Source organism: Bacillus rossius, chromosome 11 (assembly GCF_032445375.1).
Source record: "Bacillus rossius redtenbacheri isolate Brsri chromosome 11, Brsri_v3, whole genome shotgun sequence".
NCBI classification, from domain to species: Eukaryota; Metazoa; Arthropoda; class Insecta; order Phasmatodea; family Bacillidae; genus Bacillus; species Bacillus rossius.
This window is the reverse complement of record NC_086338.1, coordinates 55,297,074-55,314,721: the sequence shown is the minus strand read 5'-3', so window position 1 is coordinate 55,314,721 and position 17,648 is coordinate 55,297,074. Positions and strand designations below refer to the sequence as shown.

Sequence of the window (17,648 nt, the reverse complement as noted above, 5' to 3'; positions counted from 1 at the left end):
GTAAGCCTTTCTACCGTATGCATTTATCTCATTGTTTATGTATTTATTTATTTCAGCAACCATCAATTTCTAACATGAGAATGGAGGGGTGACGGGAGCAGCCCGAGAAAACACCGCCTGCGCACGCAACGTCCGCAACGTTTCCCACTTGCGAGCAGTCCGGGCTCGAACCCAGTCCACCGCAGGTAATCAATTGAGTTGAAGGGTGAAACACACGAGGTTTGAGGCAGGGATTTTTTTCCCTCACTCCTAAGAGGATTTCAAATGTTTCATCACACATACGAATACACCACAGCATGTACCCAATGAACTTCGGCCAATTTACCTGAGTGTTCTCTATGCCATCTTCAATTCCACAAACATACTTAAGACACGGCATTGACTAACTTTTATTTCCTGCATAAATTACAATTTTCACTATTTATCATTTATTTTTTTTAACGTAATCACGCTGACAGCCTGAAAAATAATACCAATGTATTTGTCTGATCCAACTTTGAAATTTGGTTGCGCCACAAATTAAGACACAGTGGTTGCCACACTTACATAATGACAGTAAAAAAAAATAAGGTAAGGATTGTTGGCGGGTCACGAACTTATGATTAAAATACTACACAGCAAGAAAAATTACTGACTGTCTTGTAACTAAGATTTTGTTAGTTTCCCAGGTTTCGTTCCCTGTCTGCGGGGTATGTATGGGCTCAGATCAATTGCTCAATGAGTAGAGACAGGAAAAATTCGCGGATTCATTTCACGACATGATAGAATCCAAACAACTGTACATTTATATTGCTTCTTTGATTGGCTCACAGTTTATCTTAAGGACTTTGAGCCAATGAAAAACCTTCAACCAAAGTATCGAATCGCAAGCGTCCCAGATGACAGGTGTCACGAGTCAGTAGCCAATGAGCAGGTGGCATTTACCTACCCAAGTGCGGAGTCTATCCTAGAGGTCATCCAAAGCGCGAATTTTTACAGTCTCTATCAACGAGGCAACCCCGAGCAGCCATTGCTGACTGACCGACAGGGATACCATCATCGCCAGTAGCGGACCCACAGGCCGAGCACCCGAACTTGGCCCCTAACCTCCTGTTTTTGTGCCTAGAAATAATAAAGTAGCTTGGCTTCTGGGTTGCAGTCGTGTCCTTGGCGAATGATCCACCGACGTTTCGGTCGACATTGCAGTCGCCATCAGCAGGGAGCAGTTACCTAGTGCCAATTACCCGGTAGGTAAACTGCTCCCTTACGATGGCGACTGCAATGTCGACCGAAACGTCGGTGAACTTTTCGCCAAGGACACGGCTACAACCCAGCAGCCAAGCTACTTCAGACAATGGCCGTGAAAGCCTGCGAACATTACTATAAATAATACGTTTTGACGGGGATTGTGAAATAACCTGACTTTTAAAAATTCGCTGCGAAGCTTGGTGACCACAAATTGGCCTGAGTTGAATTTTAATCTAATTTCGAAGGAAATTAATTTTATTTTTTACGTTTAAACTCGTGTAGTTGTCCAGCCCTACGGGGGGGAGGGGGGAGGGGGGAGGTGTGAGCTAATATGCCGCTGTCTCGGGCACCCGGCGCAGCCAATCAGCGGGCGGCGTGTGTCCGGAGACGAAGCTCGTCGATCCAGAGCGGAACAGGCGAGGCAGACGCGCAGACAGCCCAGGGCTTCTGTGGCGGGACCGCGTCTACCCTCCCTCCCTCCCTCTACAACCCCCTCTACCACCCATGACTAGAGTCCCGGAAATTTCGCGGATTCCTCTGGCCTCAGGATAGAATTCAAAGTTATAGGTGTGCTCGACCCATCTTTACTTTCCCATTGGTTGATTTCTTAGCGAGAACATTTTTATCCTTGTTATTTGGCACTCCCTGATTCGCTTACTTCTCTCCTAGCTGGACATCGTTGGCTCACGATCGTAGAGGGGCGTGTCCAGATAACTGCGGGCCAATCATGAACACAACAGTGCGACAGTGTGGAGGTTTGCATTCTACCTTGCGACTAAATGAATCCGCGAAAATTCCGTGGCTCTACCCATGACTATTAGCAGAGCGGAGTGAACCAGTCCAGGGTGTCCATAGTTAGTACTTTCGTACTAGATCTAGTACTTTTATAAGTTTTTTAGTGGTCAAGTACAGATATAGTACTTTTTTCCTTAATATAATATTATTACAGTAACTCCAATATGTGCGTAATTATTTTTAAAAACTATGGAATGCATGTGCTTGTTTGGTGTGATATATTTAAGTTAGAGCATTGCAATGTCATAACAACTTCCTAAATTGTTAAAACCATAAATTATAATTTAGTACTTTTTTTTTTAAATCTAGTACTTTTTTTTTCGCCTAAGTTGGTACGAAATATTTTTTTTCCCTTGTGGACACCCTGATACCAGTCTCTCTCCTGGCGCTACACGCTTTTTGCTTTGACGGGTATCCCACACCACTGGGATAAGGGCTTCGGTTAATAATGTTCGCAGGCTCTCACGGCCATTGTCTGAAGTAGCTCGGCTTCTGGGTTGTAGCCCGCGTCCTTCGGGCGAATAATTCAACCGACGTTAGTGGTCGACGTTGCAGTCGCCATCATCAGCGAGCAGTTGCCTACTGTACAGTCTACACAGTGATTCTCGACAAGGAATTTTTTATTAAAAGTCAACAGTTTGGCTTTGTGAGCTTTCGTTCGCGCCATCCGCCGTGGTTACACATTCGCGTCGCCATTCGCGAAAAAAATGACTCCAACCAAACGCCGTAATATACCGAGAGCTGAGATGTTACACAATAAAAAATACAGTACACTCCCGATTATCCGCGAAATTAAATCGCAGGGCCGCCGCGGATATTGAAAATCGCGGATAATCCGCAAAAGAGCCAAAAATGGGAAACAAAAAAGGAAACTTTAACTTAAAAAACCAAACATTTATGTGCAGTAAAAGTTACAATTAACAGTAAAATTTTTAAATGATGCTACAATTTTAGTATTTTACTGAACAATTAACATACATACATTTCAGTAATATTAACATAAAAGTGTTCAACCATACGACTAGAAACAAATGTGCGACAGAGACAAAAATAGCAACGCATGCCAGCCTACTGCGTGAGATCCGAGAATGTCTGTGGCGTTTTACTGTACACTGCACGCAATGCACTCGTCAATAGAGTTCAAATTTGCTCACTTGTAATAAAATACAGATTTACATATGTGCTGTATTTTATTCGTAGCATGCGCGGATAATAGGCAGTTTACTGTATATATGAATGTATTAAGTCTGAAATGACTCTTCGCCATTGGAAGAGCCACTGAACGGACGCGTCGCGCAGAGTGGTGCAGAGTGGTGCAGAGTGGTGCAGAGTGGTGCAGAGTGGTGCAGAGTGGTGCAGAGTTGTTCGCGTCACCGCACGGGCAGGTGGCGGCAAACGAGAAAGTGTATCGCCTGCCATTGACCCGCGCCGCCCGCGAACCAGTCCCGGCATCGCAGCATCGCACGAGGTTTCCCCCCCTCCCTCCCCCTCTCCGCGAGCCGTGCAAGGGCCGGCGGGGACAATGCCTCCTCTCCCTGCCTCGCTGTGACCCTCTCCTCACCCGCCACACCGCCACACCGCCACACAGCCACACAGCCACACAGCCACACCGCCTCCACAGACCGGACGATGGCCTGGCTGACCCAAGGCTTCACGACGACAGACAACCATCCCTTCGCTAACTGCCCGATGGCGGCTTCAGGATGACTTTCCGGGAGGGGCTATCGCACAAAGAAAGGTCGTAGTCGCAAAAAAAATGAAAGTGGTCAGATATTGGCCTTGGAATATTATTTACAAATTACAGGGTTTCAAATACAGAACCTTGGTAGCTCCATGCATCCTTTTGATGAGATAAAAGTTTAACATACGAAATTAAATATTTAAGTAAACATAGATATATACTAATCAATAAAATTGGTCTCGGGAGAGGCTATCGCTCCCACCGCCCCCCCTTCTGGAGCCGCGCTTGTAACTGCCCGTTCACTTTCGCTATCGAGCGTCCCACTCTTATGATTGCGGTGTGCAAGTAAATGGGCGCTTTCTCTCTCTCTCTCTCTCTATATATATATATATATATATATATAACACACGCCGACTGTCGTAAGCGCTCTTATTGTTTCTGCGCGCGGTGTCGCCAAACATAATAAGTATTTGAAACTGACGGTATTGGATATTGTTCATTAATTTATCAGGCGAACATAACAATTTTTTCTTGTTTCAAGCTAAACAAAAAAAAGCGATTTATTACATATTTACGAGCGTGTTAACAGGTAAAGTCCTTAAACACATCATAAACTACTAAAATGGTTTTCCTGAAAGAAAAAAAATCCTTCTCGTGCACCCAGAATTTGCAATTCTTCGAAAAGCGTCGCGAAATCTGGCAACAGCGCGCGCCGTGAAGCCGTGTGCTGCATGCAGTCTGGGCGTGAGACGGTTCACAGGAACAGCCGACCTGCCGCTCCAAACATGTACGGACTGTGGATTGTTATCAACGTTTTTTTTTTCCTTCTTCTTTCAAGTTCTACCTATCGTAAACACGGCAATGGTAAATTTCATTGTGATCGTAGTCCAAAATATAATATAAAATGTTGGCCTAGCGCGTGTCGGACTCGAGCCAGCGCTGCGAAGTGCGGTGTTACGGAACGCTTAGGTTTTACGCAGTTAGAGAAAATTTTTCAATGAAATTGCTGGGGAAAAAAGTGGGGGAAAAAAATCATACAAAATACTCTTTAAATTTACAACAAAAAATTTGCGAATTTTCGGATTATTTCTTCAATTCTTTCGTAATTCTGTTGCGCGAGTCCGACTCGAAATAGACCGGGTTTTAGTTCAATTTAACCGTTAAACCGCGGGGCGAAGCTAGTGCAATGTGAAAACGAAATCCGGAAACAACTACTCATCCCTCCTCCTTAAGCGTACTATTATTTTGTTGTTGTTGTTGTGAATAGACGGCACTCGGGGTATTTCTTCTGGAGGTCTGCCCGTCCGGGGGCCTCGCGGTGCCTGGGGAAGACGAGAGACGACGAGAGACGACGAAAGAAGACGGGAGACGACGAGAGACGACGAGAGAAGACGGGAGAAGACGAAAGAAGACGAGAGAAGACGGGAGAAGACGAGAGAAGACGAAAGAAGACGGGAGACGACGGAAGAAGACGAAAGAAGACGGGAGACGACGGAAGAAGACGAAAGAAGACGGGAGTAGCATGGGCGTCGCCACCCGGGTGGATAACAAAAGTTTCAATTTCGTCCCCTCCAATAATATATTTCGTTTCGTAGTTATATTAAAAATATGATTTCTGTGATATAACCCATATGTTGCGCATGAAGCATTTAGTCCAATCGTGGTAATGTGAGCACTTGTGTTTTTACAAATTTGTTCTCTGAAAATATTTTTTTGTAAAAAATAAATTATATATTGCAACCCACTATAATTAGAATATTTAGGAAAGAAAAATGCTTAAAAACCACCTTTTTTGCACCTTCAAACCCCAAATTTTCCCGGGGGAGGACCCCCGGACCCCCCCCCCCCCAGGGGATGGATATTCTTCAACAACTAAATCAATTGCAGTCTCCCCCCCCCCCCCCAAGGGAGAAGACGACGTCGGGGCACCGCCAGCAGGAGAGCAGGAGAGCAGAGTGGCGCCGGGACAAAGGACTGTCGGCGGCCTTGGCGGCGGCACCTGACGGGGACGGCAATCCAAGAGTCGCCTCACGAAGCCGCGCCTCGCGCCCCCGGCCCCCGCCCTGCCCGTCTGCCCGACGAGACGATCCGGCGGGCAGTCTGGCCACAGGCTGTCCCTCCTGGAGGTCTCCCCTCACACACACACCTACACACCTACACCTTTGAATATATATATATACTGTATAGAAGTCGCCAGCCCAGGTTAACATTTCTAATACGGTTTTGAGGTATTTGGTTAATTCACCGCCGCCAATCGCCACCATCTCTAGGGCATCGACTTGTGGTGCTCCCTAGCGGACAAGTGTCGAACTCTTCAAACACCCCTTCCCCCTCCCGTTGAACGACCTTGAGCTGCAGTGAATTATGGGAGCGGGGTGCGGGGGAATGACAGCGGGCGACAGTGCTGCGCTCTAACGAGTAAATAACAACTAAGACAATACAGGGCGTTACGGCAGCGCAATGCAGCGGTGAAGTTACCAAGCTGCTCATCATACGCTTTTAAAAGACGTAGAGTAAACCCTATCTACTCGCGACTTCTATACAGTATATATATTCAAAGCCTACACACACCTACACACACCTACACACACACGCCATCAGGTTGTTTCGGGCCGAAGCCCGGCCTAGCCTCACCACCTCCACCTCCTAGGGTCTCAACCCGTCAGGGTATTCCAGGAGCACTAACTTTTCTTCTTTTTCATCCAGATGTCAGCTGCTGTCTTGCTAGGCACCCGGATGTCGGCCTCAGACGTTCCATTTGCCATGTTTCGGAATGGCGTGTTACCATTTCTTTCGCCTCAACCAGAAAACAACTTGTCCATTCTGTTTGAGCCGCCGGCCGTGCCAGCAGCCAGAATAAAGCTTCGTCAAGTGATTATAATGTTCCGATTCCTCTTGCGATCCACGCATTAGATGTTGCACGACGGTGGTGGTTTAAAAACACTGCTTGTCGAGCCACGTGGGATCTCACGCATGCCTCTGTGCATTGGGACGGTCCCACACGCGCGCCATCAGTGCCAACTGTATCATTCGGAACTGCCGTGTGTCCCTCGGTCCTAACTATCAGTCCATCAGTTGAGTGTCGCGGCACACACACCACACACACCACACACGTATATATGGTCGGAAAGATGTTACACCACAGCCCAGATAAAGGAAGAAAAAAAAAAAAACGTTGTTTGAACACGAACCAACAAGTAGGCTCGTAGCATCGTTCACTTAAAAAGTGTTCCGAAAGTACACGCCCTTCGCTTAAAATTATTATTTTCAAACCGAGCTTGGGGTTATCTCTTTATTATATTAAGGCTCCTAACAAGAGTTCTCGAGACACCTAGAATCACAGTAAAAAAAAAAAAAAAACCTTTTCACGCAGTCAGAGAAAATTTTTAATGGGAATAAAAATCATCCATATAACTCTTTTGAACTTTCAAAAATAAATTATGCAAATTTTAGGATCATTTCTTGAATTCTTTCGAAAAATTTTCGCAATTTTTGTGTGATTTAGGATAGAAAATACTTAAAATTAAATTGTTTTCTGAAGCTAGTTCACTTTAAATAACCAAATTATGTTACTAATTTTATGCATTTTCAATTTTACCTAGAACAAAAGGAACTTGCACTCTTTCGCACTGCGTACTGTTGGCTGTGGGTATTTAAAAGTGTTCGAATGGCAACGTTTCCGGTCCGAGGCAGGGCCTTCGAGTGAATTCCTCAATCTCTGGCTGTGCGTTGTGTGCCTAGGCCGAAAGGTTTTTCCGAGGATCGTACAATTCTCCGTTGAATTTCCGGACGTCTAGAAAGAAAAAAGCCGAGGAACTCGTCGTCGGGGAGGGGAGAGGAAAGAGGAAGAGGTGGAGGTGGAGGTGGAGGTTTCTGGAGCAGGATCTCCAGTATTTGCGGAGCGGAGCTCACTTGTCATGTCGGGACGGCCGGTCGCCATGGAGACGGGAGACAGCCGGCTGCTTGCCCCCCCCCCTCCCCCCGTCAGACACGGCGGGACGAGGCCCGACACAGAGCAGAGCACGGCGTCATGGGGGGGGGGGGGGGGTGGCGCACCCCAACGCCGACAGCTAGAAAACTGCTGTGTACCACAACGACGAAAAATGTCATTGCAGGACTGCCACAAAGGTTAGGTTAGGTTAGACTAGGTTAGGTTAGACTAGGTTAGGTTAGGTTAGACTAGGTTAGGTTAGACTAGGTTAGGTTAGACTAGGTTAGGTTAGGTTAGACTAGGTTAGGTTAGACTAGGTTAGGTTAGGTTAGACTAGGTTAGGTTAGACTAGGTTAGACTAGGTTAGGTTAGGTTAGACTAGGTTAGGTTAGACTAGGTTAGGTTAGACTAGGTTAGGTTAGACTAGGTTAGGTTAGACTAGGTTAGGTTAGACTAGGTTAGGTTAGACTAGGTTAGGTTAGACTAGGTTAGGTTAGACTATGTTAGGCTAGGATAGGCTAGGTTAAGTTAGGTTAGGTTATATTACGCTAGGTTAGGTTAGGTAAGGTTAGGTTTGATTGTGGTATTTCGGCGATAGGGTACATTTAAGAAAACACACACAAATTCATTCGGTTGTTATTTCGGCGTTGTGCTACACAGCAGTTTTCTAGCTGTCGGCGTTGTGGTCAATTTTGGCATTCGGCGTTATGGTATTTCGGCGTTGTGGTCAATTTTGACATTCGGCGTTGTGGTCAATTTTGACATTCGGCGTTATGGTACTTCGGTGTTGTGGTCAATTTATACATTCGGCGTTATGGTATTTCGGCGTTGTGGTTAATTTTGACATTTGGCGTTATGGTATTTCGGCGTTGTGGTCAATTTAGACATTCGGCGTTATGGTATTTCAGCGTTGTGGTCAATTTAGACATTCGGCGTTATGGTATTTCGGCGTTGTGGTCAATTTAGACATTCGGCGTTATGGTATTTCGGCGTTGTGGTCAATTTAGACATTCGGCGTTATGGTATTTCGGCGTTGTGGTCAATTTAGACATTCGGCGTTATGGTATTTCGGCGTTGTGGTCAATTTAGACATTCGGCGTTATGGTATTTCGGCGTTGTGGTCAATTTAGACATTCGGCGTTATGGTATTTCAGCGTTGTGGTCAATTTAGACATTCGGCGTTATGGTCAATTTAGACATTCGGCGTTATGTTATTTCGGCGTTGTGGTCAATTTAGACATTCGGCGTTATGGTATTTCGGCGTTGTGGTCAATTTAGACATTCGGCGTTATGGTATTTCGGCGTTATGGTATTTCGGCGTTGTGGTCAATTTAGACATTCGGCGTTATGGTATTTCGGCGTTGTGGTCAATTTAGACATTCGGCGTTATGGTATTTCGGCGTTGTGGTAACGACCCGACATGGGGCCAGCACCACGGAAGGACATCTGCACCGCGGAGTTCAAGAGATACTCCCGTCACATCCCGTAACCCCCGGGTCCAATAACACGGCCTGAATAATTGAAAAAAAAATAAAAAATTTACCGCCCGTCAGACAAAAGTTTGGTAACTTCATACTTTTTGACGGACGGATCTCCAAAAGTCTGCAAGGTTTTACCGTATTAAAGTTTATTATATTATACATTTAGAGCTGCTTCCATAATTTTTTTTAAAAATTACCGTTGTATGCATTTTGAAGGTTTTTTATTTTAAAAACACAACTCGTCCTCCAAGTAATTGAAGTGTGATTAATTGCGCACGGTAACGCTAAAAATATATAAATAAATTCCAAAGTGAAAAAAAAATTGGAGTTTAATTTGTTATAAGTGCATAACTCGCATGGTATTCAAAATAATATAATTAAACAAGGTAAATTTTTTCTCCAAAATTTAAGTTTCTTAACCGTTGGCAGCGTGGAAATGAAAGAAAAAAAAAGCATCATGGACGAACGAGCGGAGTGTTGTACATCTCCCGGCGAATAACGGACGGACGCGACGGGCTGTTTTCTACTCAAATTTCAGTTTTAAATTGTTTTCCATAGTCATAAAGTCCGACGTCCACTACAATGTAGGTACACCTTAACCCACACATTCAAGTATTGATAAACTCCATGTTATCAATTGAGATACAAACTGTCCACCTCAGTGGACGAACAAAGTCTACATGAATGTGTCATATATATATATATGCATATGCATACGGTGCAACCCAGCTATCACCTGAATACCTGGAACGTCAATTCTGCTCACAAGTGCACAACGATATGGCTCACATCAATAAAAAAACTTTTTTTTTTAATGCACACCCCATATAGGTATATTTTCAGACATATATAAGTAGCTTGGCTTCCGGGTTCTAGCCGCGTCTAAGGCGAATAATACATCACCCGACGTTTCGATCGACAATGCAGTCGTCATCATCAGCTTCGGACAGTGGACCGCGAAAGCCTGAGATCTTTACCAAAAAAAAATGTACGTAATCTTAAAAAAAATAGATAATTTTTTATCTGGCACTGATATACGCTGCTTTATTTTCCGCCGACAAAAATAGGGGGTTGTCCGATGGTGGCGAGGCCATGTCGGGCTTTGTCCGGGAACGATTTGTCGGCCGAACGGTGACGTTAAATTTCGCGTGCCTACAGCCATCGCCGCGCGCGGATTGAGACACACGCGTGACTCCGGGGCGGTGGGTGTTGTAACATTGTCCCCGCGGGGGTTGTTGTGTCCAGGGGCGTAGCCAGGGGGGGGGGGAGGTTAGGGGTTCAAACACCCCCCCCCCTTAGCACCAAATCTTTAATTAATTTCCTATTCATCACTCACAAACAAATTTCATATTAAAATTAATAAAAAAAATTTTTACCATTACAATATTTAAATTTAAGTACCGAGAACTGCTAAAATATCACTATTGTACACCTTGAAATCCGAATTTTTTTCCGGGGGAGGACTTCCGGGACCCCCGGTTTAATACGGAGGGGGGGGGGGGCATGCTTCTTAACACCCCCCCCCCCCCATACGCAAATCATGGCTACACCACTGGCTTGTGTCTAGGCGGCTGTGACCGGGATGCGAGCATGAGCGCTAGGCGTGTGTGTAAGGGAGAGGGGGTGGCATCACAAAGCTAGGCGCTGGTATTGATCACGACCGCGCCTGGGATGCTGCGGGACCCGGTCTTCTGTACCTGTGCCGCCGGCCCGACTGCCCGTATCGATCCCTCTCTCTCTCTCTCTCTCTCTCTCTCTCTCTCTCTCTCTCTCTCTCTATCTCCCCCTCCCACAGGGCCCGCCGTGTCCCGGTGTCCGCGGCTCGCGCACACACCCGGTACCTTCGACGTCTCACACGTCGACGGAACGCCGGCTGGACGCGCGAAAAAATTGTCACGTTCCGCCTGAGCCGTACGTGCAAGAACCGACCAAACCACCGTGCGGGGAAATCTTCTATGATATCAAACATCTTAAGGCGGCCTTTTTTAAAAAATAATCGTTCGTGATAATATTTCAAACAAATTATTTAAATTTAAATTTGCAAAAAAAAAGTAAAAAATATTTTGAAAAATAAAAAGTATGCAAGTTTTCATCAATGTTTTCCTTATGACGTTGTCACGTGAAATTATCGTCCGTAAAGCGACTTTACAGACAACCCTCCCCCCTTTTTTTTTGTGTAAAATATAGGATGTGTTTGAAAGGTCTGTCTGCCGTTACGTGACGCGCCACAACGCACGGGACAATCGGCGGACAGCGACTGGCGCTGGCAGGCCGCTAGAGCCAGGCTATAAATAAGCCGCCGGAGCTATTCCCGCGCCGCGCCGCCAGAGCGGGCTGAGGCGAGCCTTTTGTCTCCGGCGGCGATTAGTCGATACGCCCGCCGGGAAGCCTTCGTTTCACAAGACGAGAGAGCCAAACGCCCGATCGTGCATCTTCGGTTTTTTTTTCTTTGTTCGTTGTAAATAAATATGGCGGTGTTGATAAAAGGGAAAGACCATAAACAAGGCAACGGTATTTATTTGTACGCCGCCATATTTTTTCGCTTGCCTTGTGTCCGTGAATGTTTAATTTGTACAACTCATGATAACTAATGGTCAATTAGGTTAGGATGGCTGCATTATAAATACTTTAAAACATTGTGGACGGTTGATTTGGTTAGGATAGCTGCATTAAATATACTGTGAAATCATGTTAACGGTTTCCTAGCGCTGGATAGCTACACATTGAAAAGTTATTTGCTAAGCAACCATAAAAGGATTTTACAGTATTTTTAATGTAGCTATACTTACCTAATATAACCAGCCATCTACAATGTTTTAAAGTATTTATAATGTAGCTAACCTATCCTAATCGACCGCAAAATTTAATGCCACACCGGTTTATACAATGAGATAGAACGGCGTGTGACGTATGAGTAAGCTACATCCCAAATAAATACACCTATTATGGCACGGAAGGAAAAAAAAAAAGCGAGCATGAACTTCGGGAAACTTCGGGTTTTGGCTCTCTCGTCTGTGACATGAAGGCTTCCCTTGCGGTGCAGACAAACCGCGAGAGAACACGAGCTGTTAGCTCGGCACGAAACACAGAGCGTGCAACCGGCGAGCTATCGACATCGATGTAGCTCGGCTTCTGGGTTGTAGCCGCGTCCTTAAGGTCGAATAGTTCAACCGACGTTTTCTGGTCGACATCTTGCAAGTCGCCATCATCGGGGAGAAAGTTACCTAATGCGTTACCTACCGAGCAGTAGGTTAACTGCTCTCTGATGATGTGCGACCAGAAGGCGAAGGGGAATTATTCGCCCTTAAGGGGCCCGCCTCGTCAGGGGTGTATGTGTGTTAGTGAGGCGGGATGATAAGCGCGACGCTCGCTGGTGCTTCTAGCGCGGTATGGTCTCTAAGCGCAAGTCTCTGAACTGGCGCGCAGTCGTCTCGTCGTCACAGGATAACTGTGAAATTTGAGCGGTGACCGTAACATTATATGGCGGAGAAATGAAGATTAAGGTGCTATGCAAGCCCCTTAAGTGCTTTCAAGAATCTGTACTGATTGTTTTATGCCTAAAAATTACTCCGAAAACACGCGTTTTAGGCATTTTAACGCTTCTAAAAATACAGTTTAAAAACTTAATCCGAAATTTAAAGTACTTTTCGGCCCTCAGCAAACTCTTAAATGCTTTTCGTAAATAGGCCCCACTCGGATATCTTGAGTAGTTTTGAAATCGCGTTGTTTTTCCTGAAGCTCTGCACACCGTATGTGTGCCCAGGTAGGCGGGCCAAAAAAAAGTATGTTATTTTACCGAGTGTACGTGGCAGTCGGGTGAGAAGGAAATTGGGTGCAGGAAGATCAGGAGCGGCTCCATGCCGTCTCCTCGAGGGGGGGGGGGGGGGGTTGTTATAAAATGCATTTGCAAAAAAAAAACTTAAAAAAATTTCCGATATTAGCTTCGGAATAATCACAAAGTACTGAACGTTATTTCTGCATCCATACAACTTTTTATGGAATACACGTTCAACAAATGTATTTGTATTTAAGTGACCATGAATATATCTTCGGGAGAGACTTTTGCTCTTAAACCCCCCCCCCCCCTACATTTTTTTTGCACATTAGTTATGGAGCCGCACTGGGAGGACAGCCTCCTATTGCCTTCCCTCGGCGTACAGATGCCGCTTCTCCGTCTAGCAGCGCGCCCCATCGCAAGAATTTGGCGTAACTAGAACGACATTGTTCTCGCAGCTTCGAATGTTAAGGGTCCCGCCTACCTGGGCACACATACGGTGTGCAGAGCTTCAGGAAAAACAACGCGATTTCAAAACTACTCAAGATATCCGAGTGGGGCCTATTTACGAAAAGCATTTAAGAGTTTGCTGAGGGCCGAAAAGTACTTTAAATTTCGGATTAATTTTTTAACCTGTATTTTTAGAAGCGTTAAAATGCCTAAAACGCGTGTTTTCAGAGTAATTTTTAGGCATAAAACAATCAGTACAGATTCTTGAAAGCACTTAAGGGGCTTGCATAACACCTTTATCTTCATTTCTCCGCCATATAATGTTACGGTCACCGCTCAAATTTCACAGTTATCCTGTGACGACGAGACGAATGCGCGCCAGTTCAGAGACTTGCGCTTAGAGGCGATACCGCGCTGGAAGCACCAGCCAGCGTCGCGCTTATCATCCCGCCTCACTAACACACACACACACCCCCAGACGAGGCGGGCCCCTTAAGGACGCGGCTACAACCCAGAAGCCTAGCTACTTCAGAACAATGGTCGCGAAAAGCCTGTGAACATTTATTAACACGTGCATGATTCATCGGTTAAGAATATTTTAAGATTCCCCAAGCAGAATTAGCAAAAACCGTAATCGTTATTCAAGTTCCTGTTCGGCTTGAAGAGTTTGACGGGGCGTGCTTCGCTCCGGGCCGGCGCAGGTCCAGGGCTGTCGGAGGGACGGATGGAACGGGGCTTCAAGACGTGCGTGTCGCAGTGGCCAGCAGGCGCGACACACTTACACTGGGACCACGCCCCTGCTCCGACACACTGTCCCCACGGGGCCACAACCACCGACACCGCACCATCTCACCTGGGCCTTTACCGCCTTCTCTCGTCCTCAACCGCGGCGCACCACGTCCACGACGGCCTCCACACGCTAATTCGCGCTTTGGATGACCTCCAGGATAGACTCCACAATCCCCTACACACTCGGGGCAAATACCACCTGCTCATTGGCTACCGACTCGTGACGCGTGTCAACTGGGACGCTTGCGATTCGATATACTTTTTTGGTTAAAGGTTTTTTCATTGGCTCAAAGTCCTTCAGATAAACTCTGTGAGCCAATCAGAGAAGCAATTTAAAGGTACAGTTGTTTGGATTATATCATATCGTTAAATGAAAGCCGTGAATTTTTCCGGTCTCTACTAATCAGTTTGGCCCAAATCACCTGGGCACGACATTTTCGTTCCCGCCTTCTCTCATTCTTACCACAGCGCACCACGTGTACGACGGCTCACCACGATAATCAGTTCCACTATCTTTGAAAGATTTGTGCAATGGGAGTGCATGACTTGATGTAAGCTTTTTGGACATACGCCATTGCTAAGCACATGCATGTCTGTGGAAGAAAACTAAAAAAATACCCAAAAGACAAAAAAAAAAAATAAGCAAAAAAAATTGCTCTTGTCAACAGGATATAAACACCACATAATATTCCATGAAAAAAAAATACATATGGAATATTATGTGGTGTTTATATCCTGTTGACACAGCAATTTTTTTGCTTAATTTGTGTTTTTTGTCTTCTGGGTATTTTTTAGTTTTCTTCTACAGAAAAAGTGCTTAGCAATAGCGTATGTCCAAAAGCTTACGTCAAGTCATAATCTGTTTTGTCCAAATCACCTGGACACGGCATTTTCGTTTCCGTCTTCTCCAATACTTACCACGGCTGGCAGAGGAATTAAATTAAACAAAAATATTATTTTCGATAAATATAATGGATGTACTAAAAAAAACTTAAATTACTCTACTACCATCTTCCAGTAAGCCAAAGATGACATATTGACCACCATCTTAAAAATTCGTAATTATTTACATAAAAATTCGCAAAAAAAAATCAAAATTTCGTCCAAATAAAAAACACTCAATCTAACGATGGAATGAAAAGATTCCTGTACTTGTTTCGATCCTTTATCAATGAAAAAATAATAATTTGATTAAATATCACATAAATTTACAATAAAAGTAACAGGTTCAACAATTAAAATGCCACAAGTTCTTTTACAAGCAAATAATTATTACATAATTTCTACAAGAAATATCAGCAGATTACTAGCATTTCTCGATTTATGCATCAGCTACCACGAATTAAGCGAGGTGGGTTAGCCCCCCCCCCCCCCCCCCCACCACCACTTGACGTAGCATCGACCATTTCTTCCTTTGAGAATCTTATCCACCAAGTGTAGGTATCGAGATACATCGTAGGGTGAATCTCTTCCGCTTCCTCGCAACGCTTATCAGTTTTGCCAAAATCACACCGTGACAATAGATGAAAACTAAACAGGCGTTCCAAATATTTATGCAGTTCTGAAATAACAATTTTTTTTTTATCAAAGTTTACGTGGTTGACCAGCTTAATTAGAAGATTCGTACGTAGATATAGTTAAGTTAGACGCCATACCTGTAGTTGTTTTGAGAAATGTAAATTCTTGAAAATCTTTAAAATTAGTCTCGTCTTCGAAATCAATCAACTATATCTAGATATGTTAGTTTTCTGGAAAATTATTTTTTTTTTTTCGGAATATTTTCCGAGTTAACATTTTACAGAAAAAGACAATCAAATTTTATAAACTTTTTTTATGCGTAAAGAACGAAATAAAACATACATCTTGTTTTTTTTTCTTTACAACCATGCTTATCCTCTTACCAATTGATATGAATAAAATAAAGTGTTGTTCAAACAGTACCAACCAAACTGCAGAAAATACATTATTGTATAAAACTTTAATCAATCTACCTTAAATTATTTTAATTAATTATATTTTTATTAATTTAAAAAATTCCCCGATTTCCTAGCATAAAAATTACGGATTTTCAAGATGGCGGCCGTAACGAAATGTGAAATGGTGACGTCATAATTCAAAATGGCAGCCATGACATCCTAATTGTCAAGGTCATAATCTCGGCGGCTAAGGGCGGCTTGCTCATGGGGAATTTTGTTTTAGAAGGCAAAAGTCTTTTTTGGGGGTTTTCAAAATCCCAATTTTTGAAATTATTTTTTTTGCGAGGTTTCCCCTTGAAACAGGGAATTTCGGCGAATCTTTGAGAATTTTGGGCAAATTTTGAGATTATGTGTAACTTGTGGAAATATTTGGCAAAATTTGAAGGTCAAGGGCATCCACTATGGCCACCGTGACGTCAGAATCCAAGATGGCGGACAGTGTCTCCGGCTCCACACCCAGAACACAGGGGTCGAACCGGCCAACACGCGCGCGCACGCACACACACTAACTTCTTACCTCCACACGAGCCTAGATGTACGGAATACAGAAACCGATAAACGCAATATTGGACTCAATATTATTTTATTAAAAATATATTTTCATTTGCTATAATCACATATTCAATTTCATTAGGACGTAACCTAAAATATTGTGGAATACCTGAAACTGGTAGTGGTTGCAATAAATATTTCATCTTATAAAATAAATAAAAATCAACACAATAATGTTAAAGGATAACCTACAGCTTTAATTATCATCAACATAAATTCTGTAGGAATCTCAGAAAATACGTTTCTGTGTGCCTGCGATTTTACCAAGGCAAAATTTCGAATATTGGTGATAAATAAAACCCGTTATCTTAAATAAATTTTAATTGAGCTGCAACCCTTATTTCAAGCGAGCTTTTAGACAGTCTCAAGAACATAATTTCAAGGCTGCCACCTCGTAACCTGAAAGCTCTTAACAAAAAAAAATTAATTTACTCGAAGTGGAGGCAGTATTTAAAATATCAAGTAATGATGGCGTGTTAAGAGCACCAACAGCAACTGTTTTTTTACAGGCTATTCTAATAAATGACGCCTAGGGTATACAAAAAAAAATGAAACCTGGATCAAAAATGCCATAACAACCCTAAACGCGATATGAAAAATAATAATATTCACTATCGGACACTATTTAATTCAATAACAAATTCCGAACTACAAGACAGCTTCAACTTCTATATGCCACCCATCTTGAGTGACAACAATAAAAGTTCAAACATGACATTAAGTCATAAAGCAAGGGCAAACATTTTATAACATTCGATTTAAAACTCAACTCAAGCCTCTTGAAGTGTTTTACGTAACCGAACTCCTCTCGGAACACAGAATTAAGTTCTGCTAATGTTGTGCCCTCACGAATATAATTTTCTTTACATTGCCCACACGCAATTTGGACGCACGCTATGAGGAACTAACTGCAATTCCTTAAAATTGTGTTTTTTAAAAGATTATTAATACTTTTGTCAGTATAAAAACTAATGATGCCAGACTCTGCGCA

General features: G+C 43.8%; 1 protein-coding gene across 7 annotated transcripts in view; it reads right to left on the bottom strand.

The window, feature by feature from the left end:
- The window catches only part of LOC134537035 (serine/threonine-protein kinase tousled-like 2), a 148,126-nt gene that overhangs the window by 95,149 nt on the left and 35,329 nt on the right, over window positions 1-17,648 (bottom strand). The gene's annotated exons all lie outside the window — the stretch shown is intronic.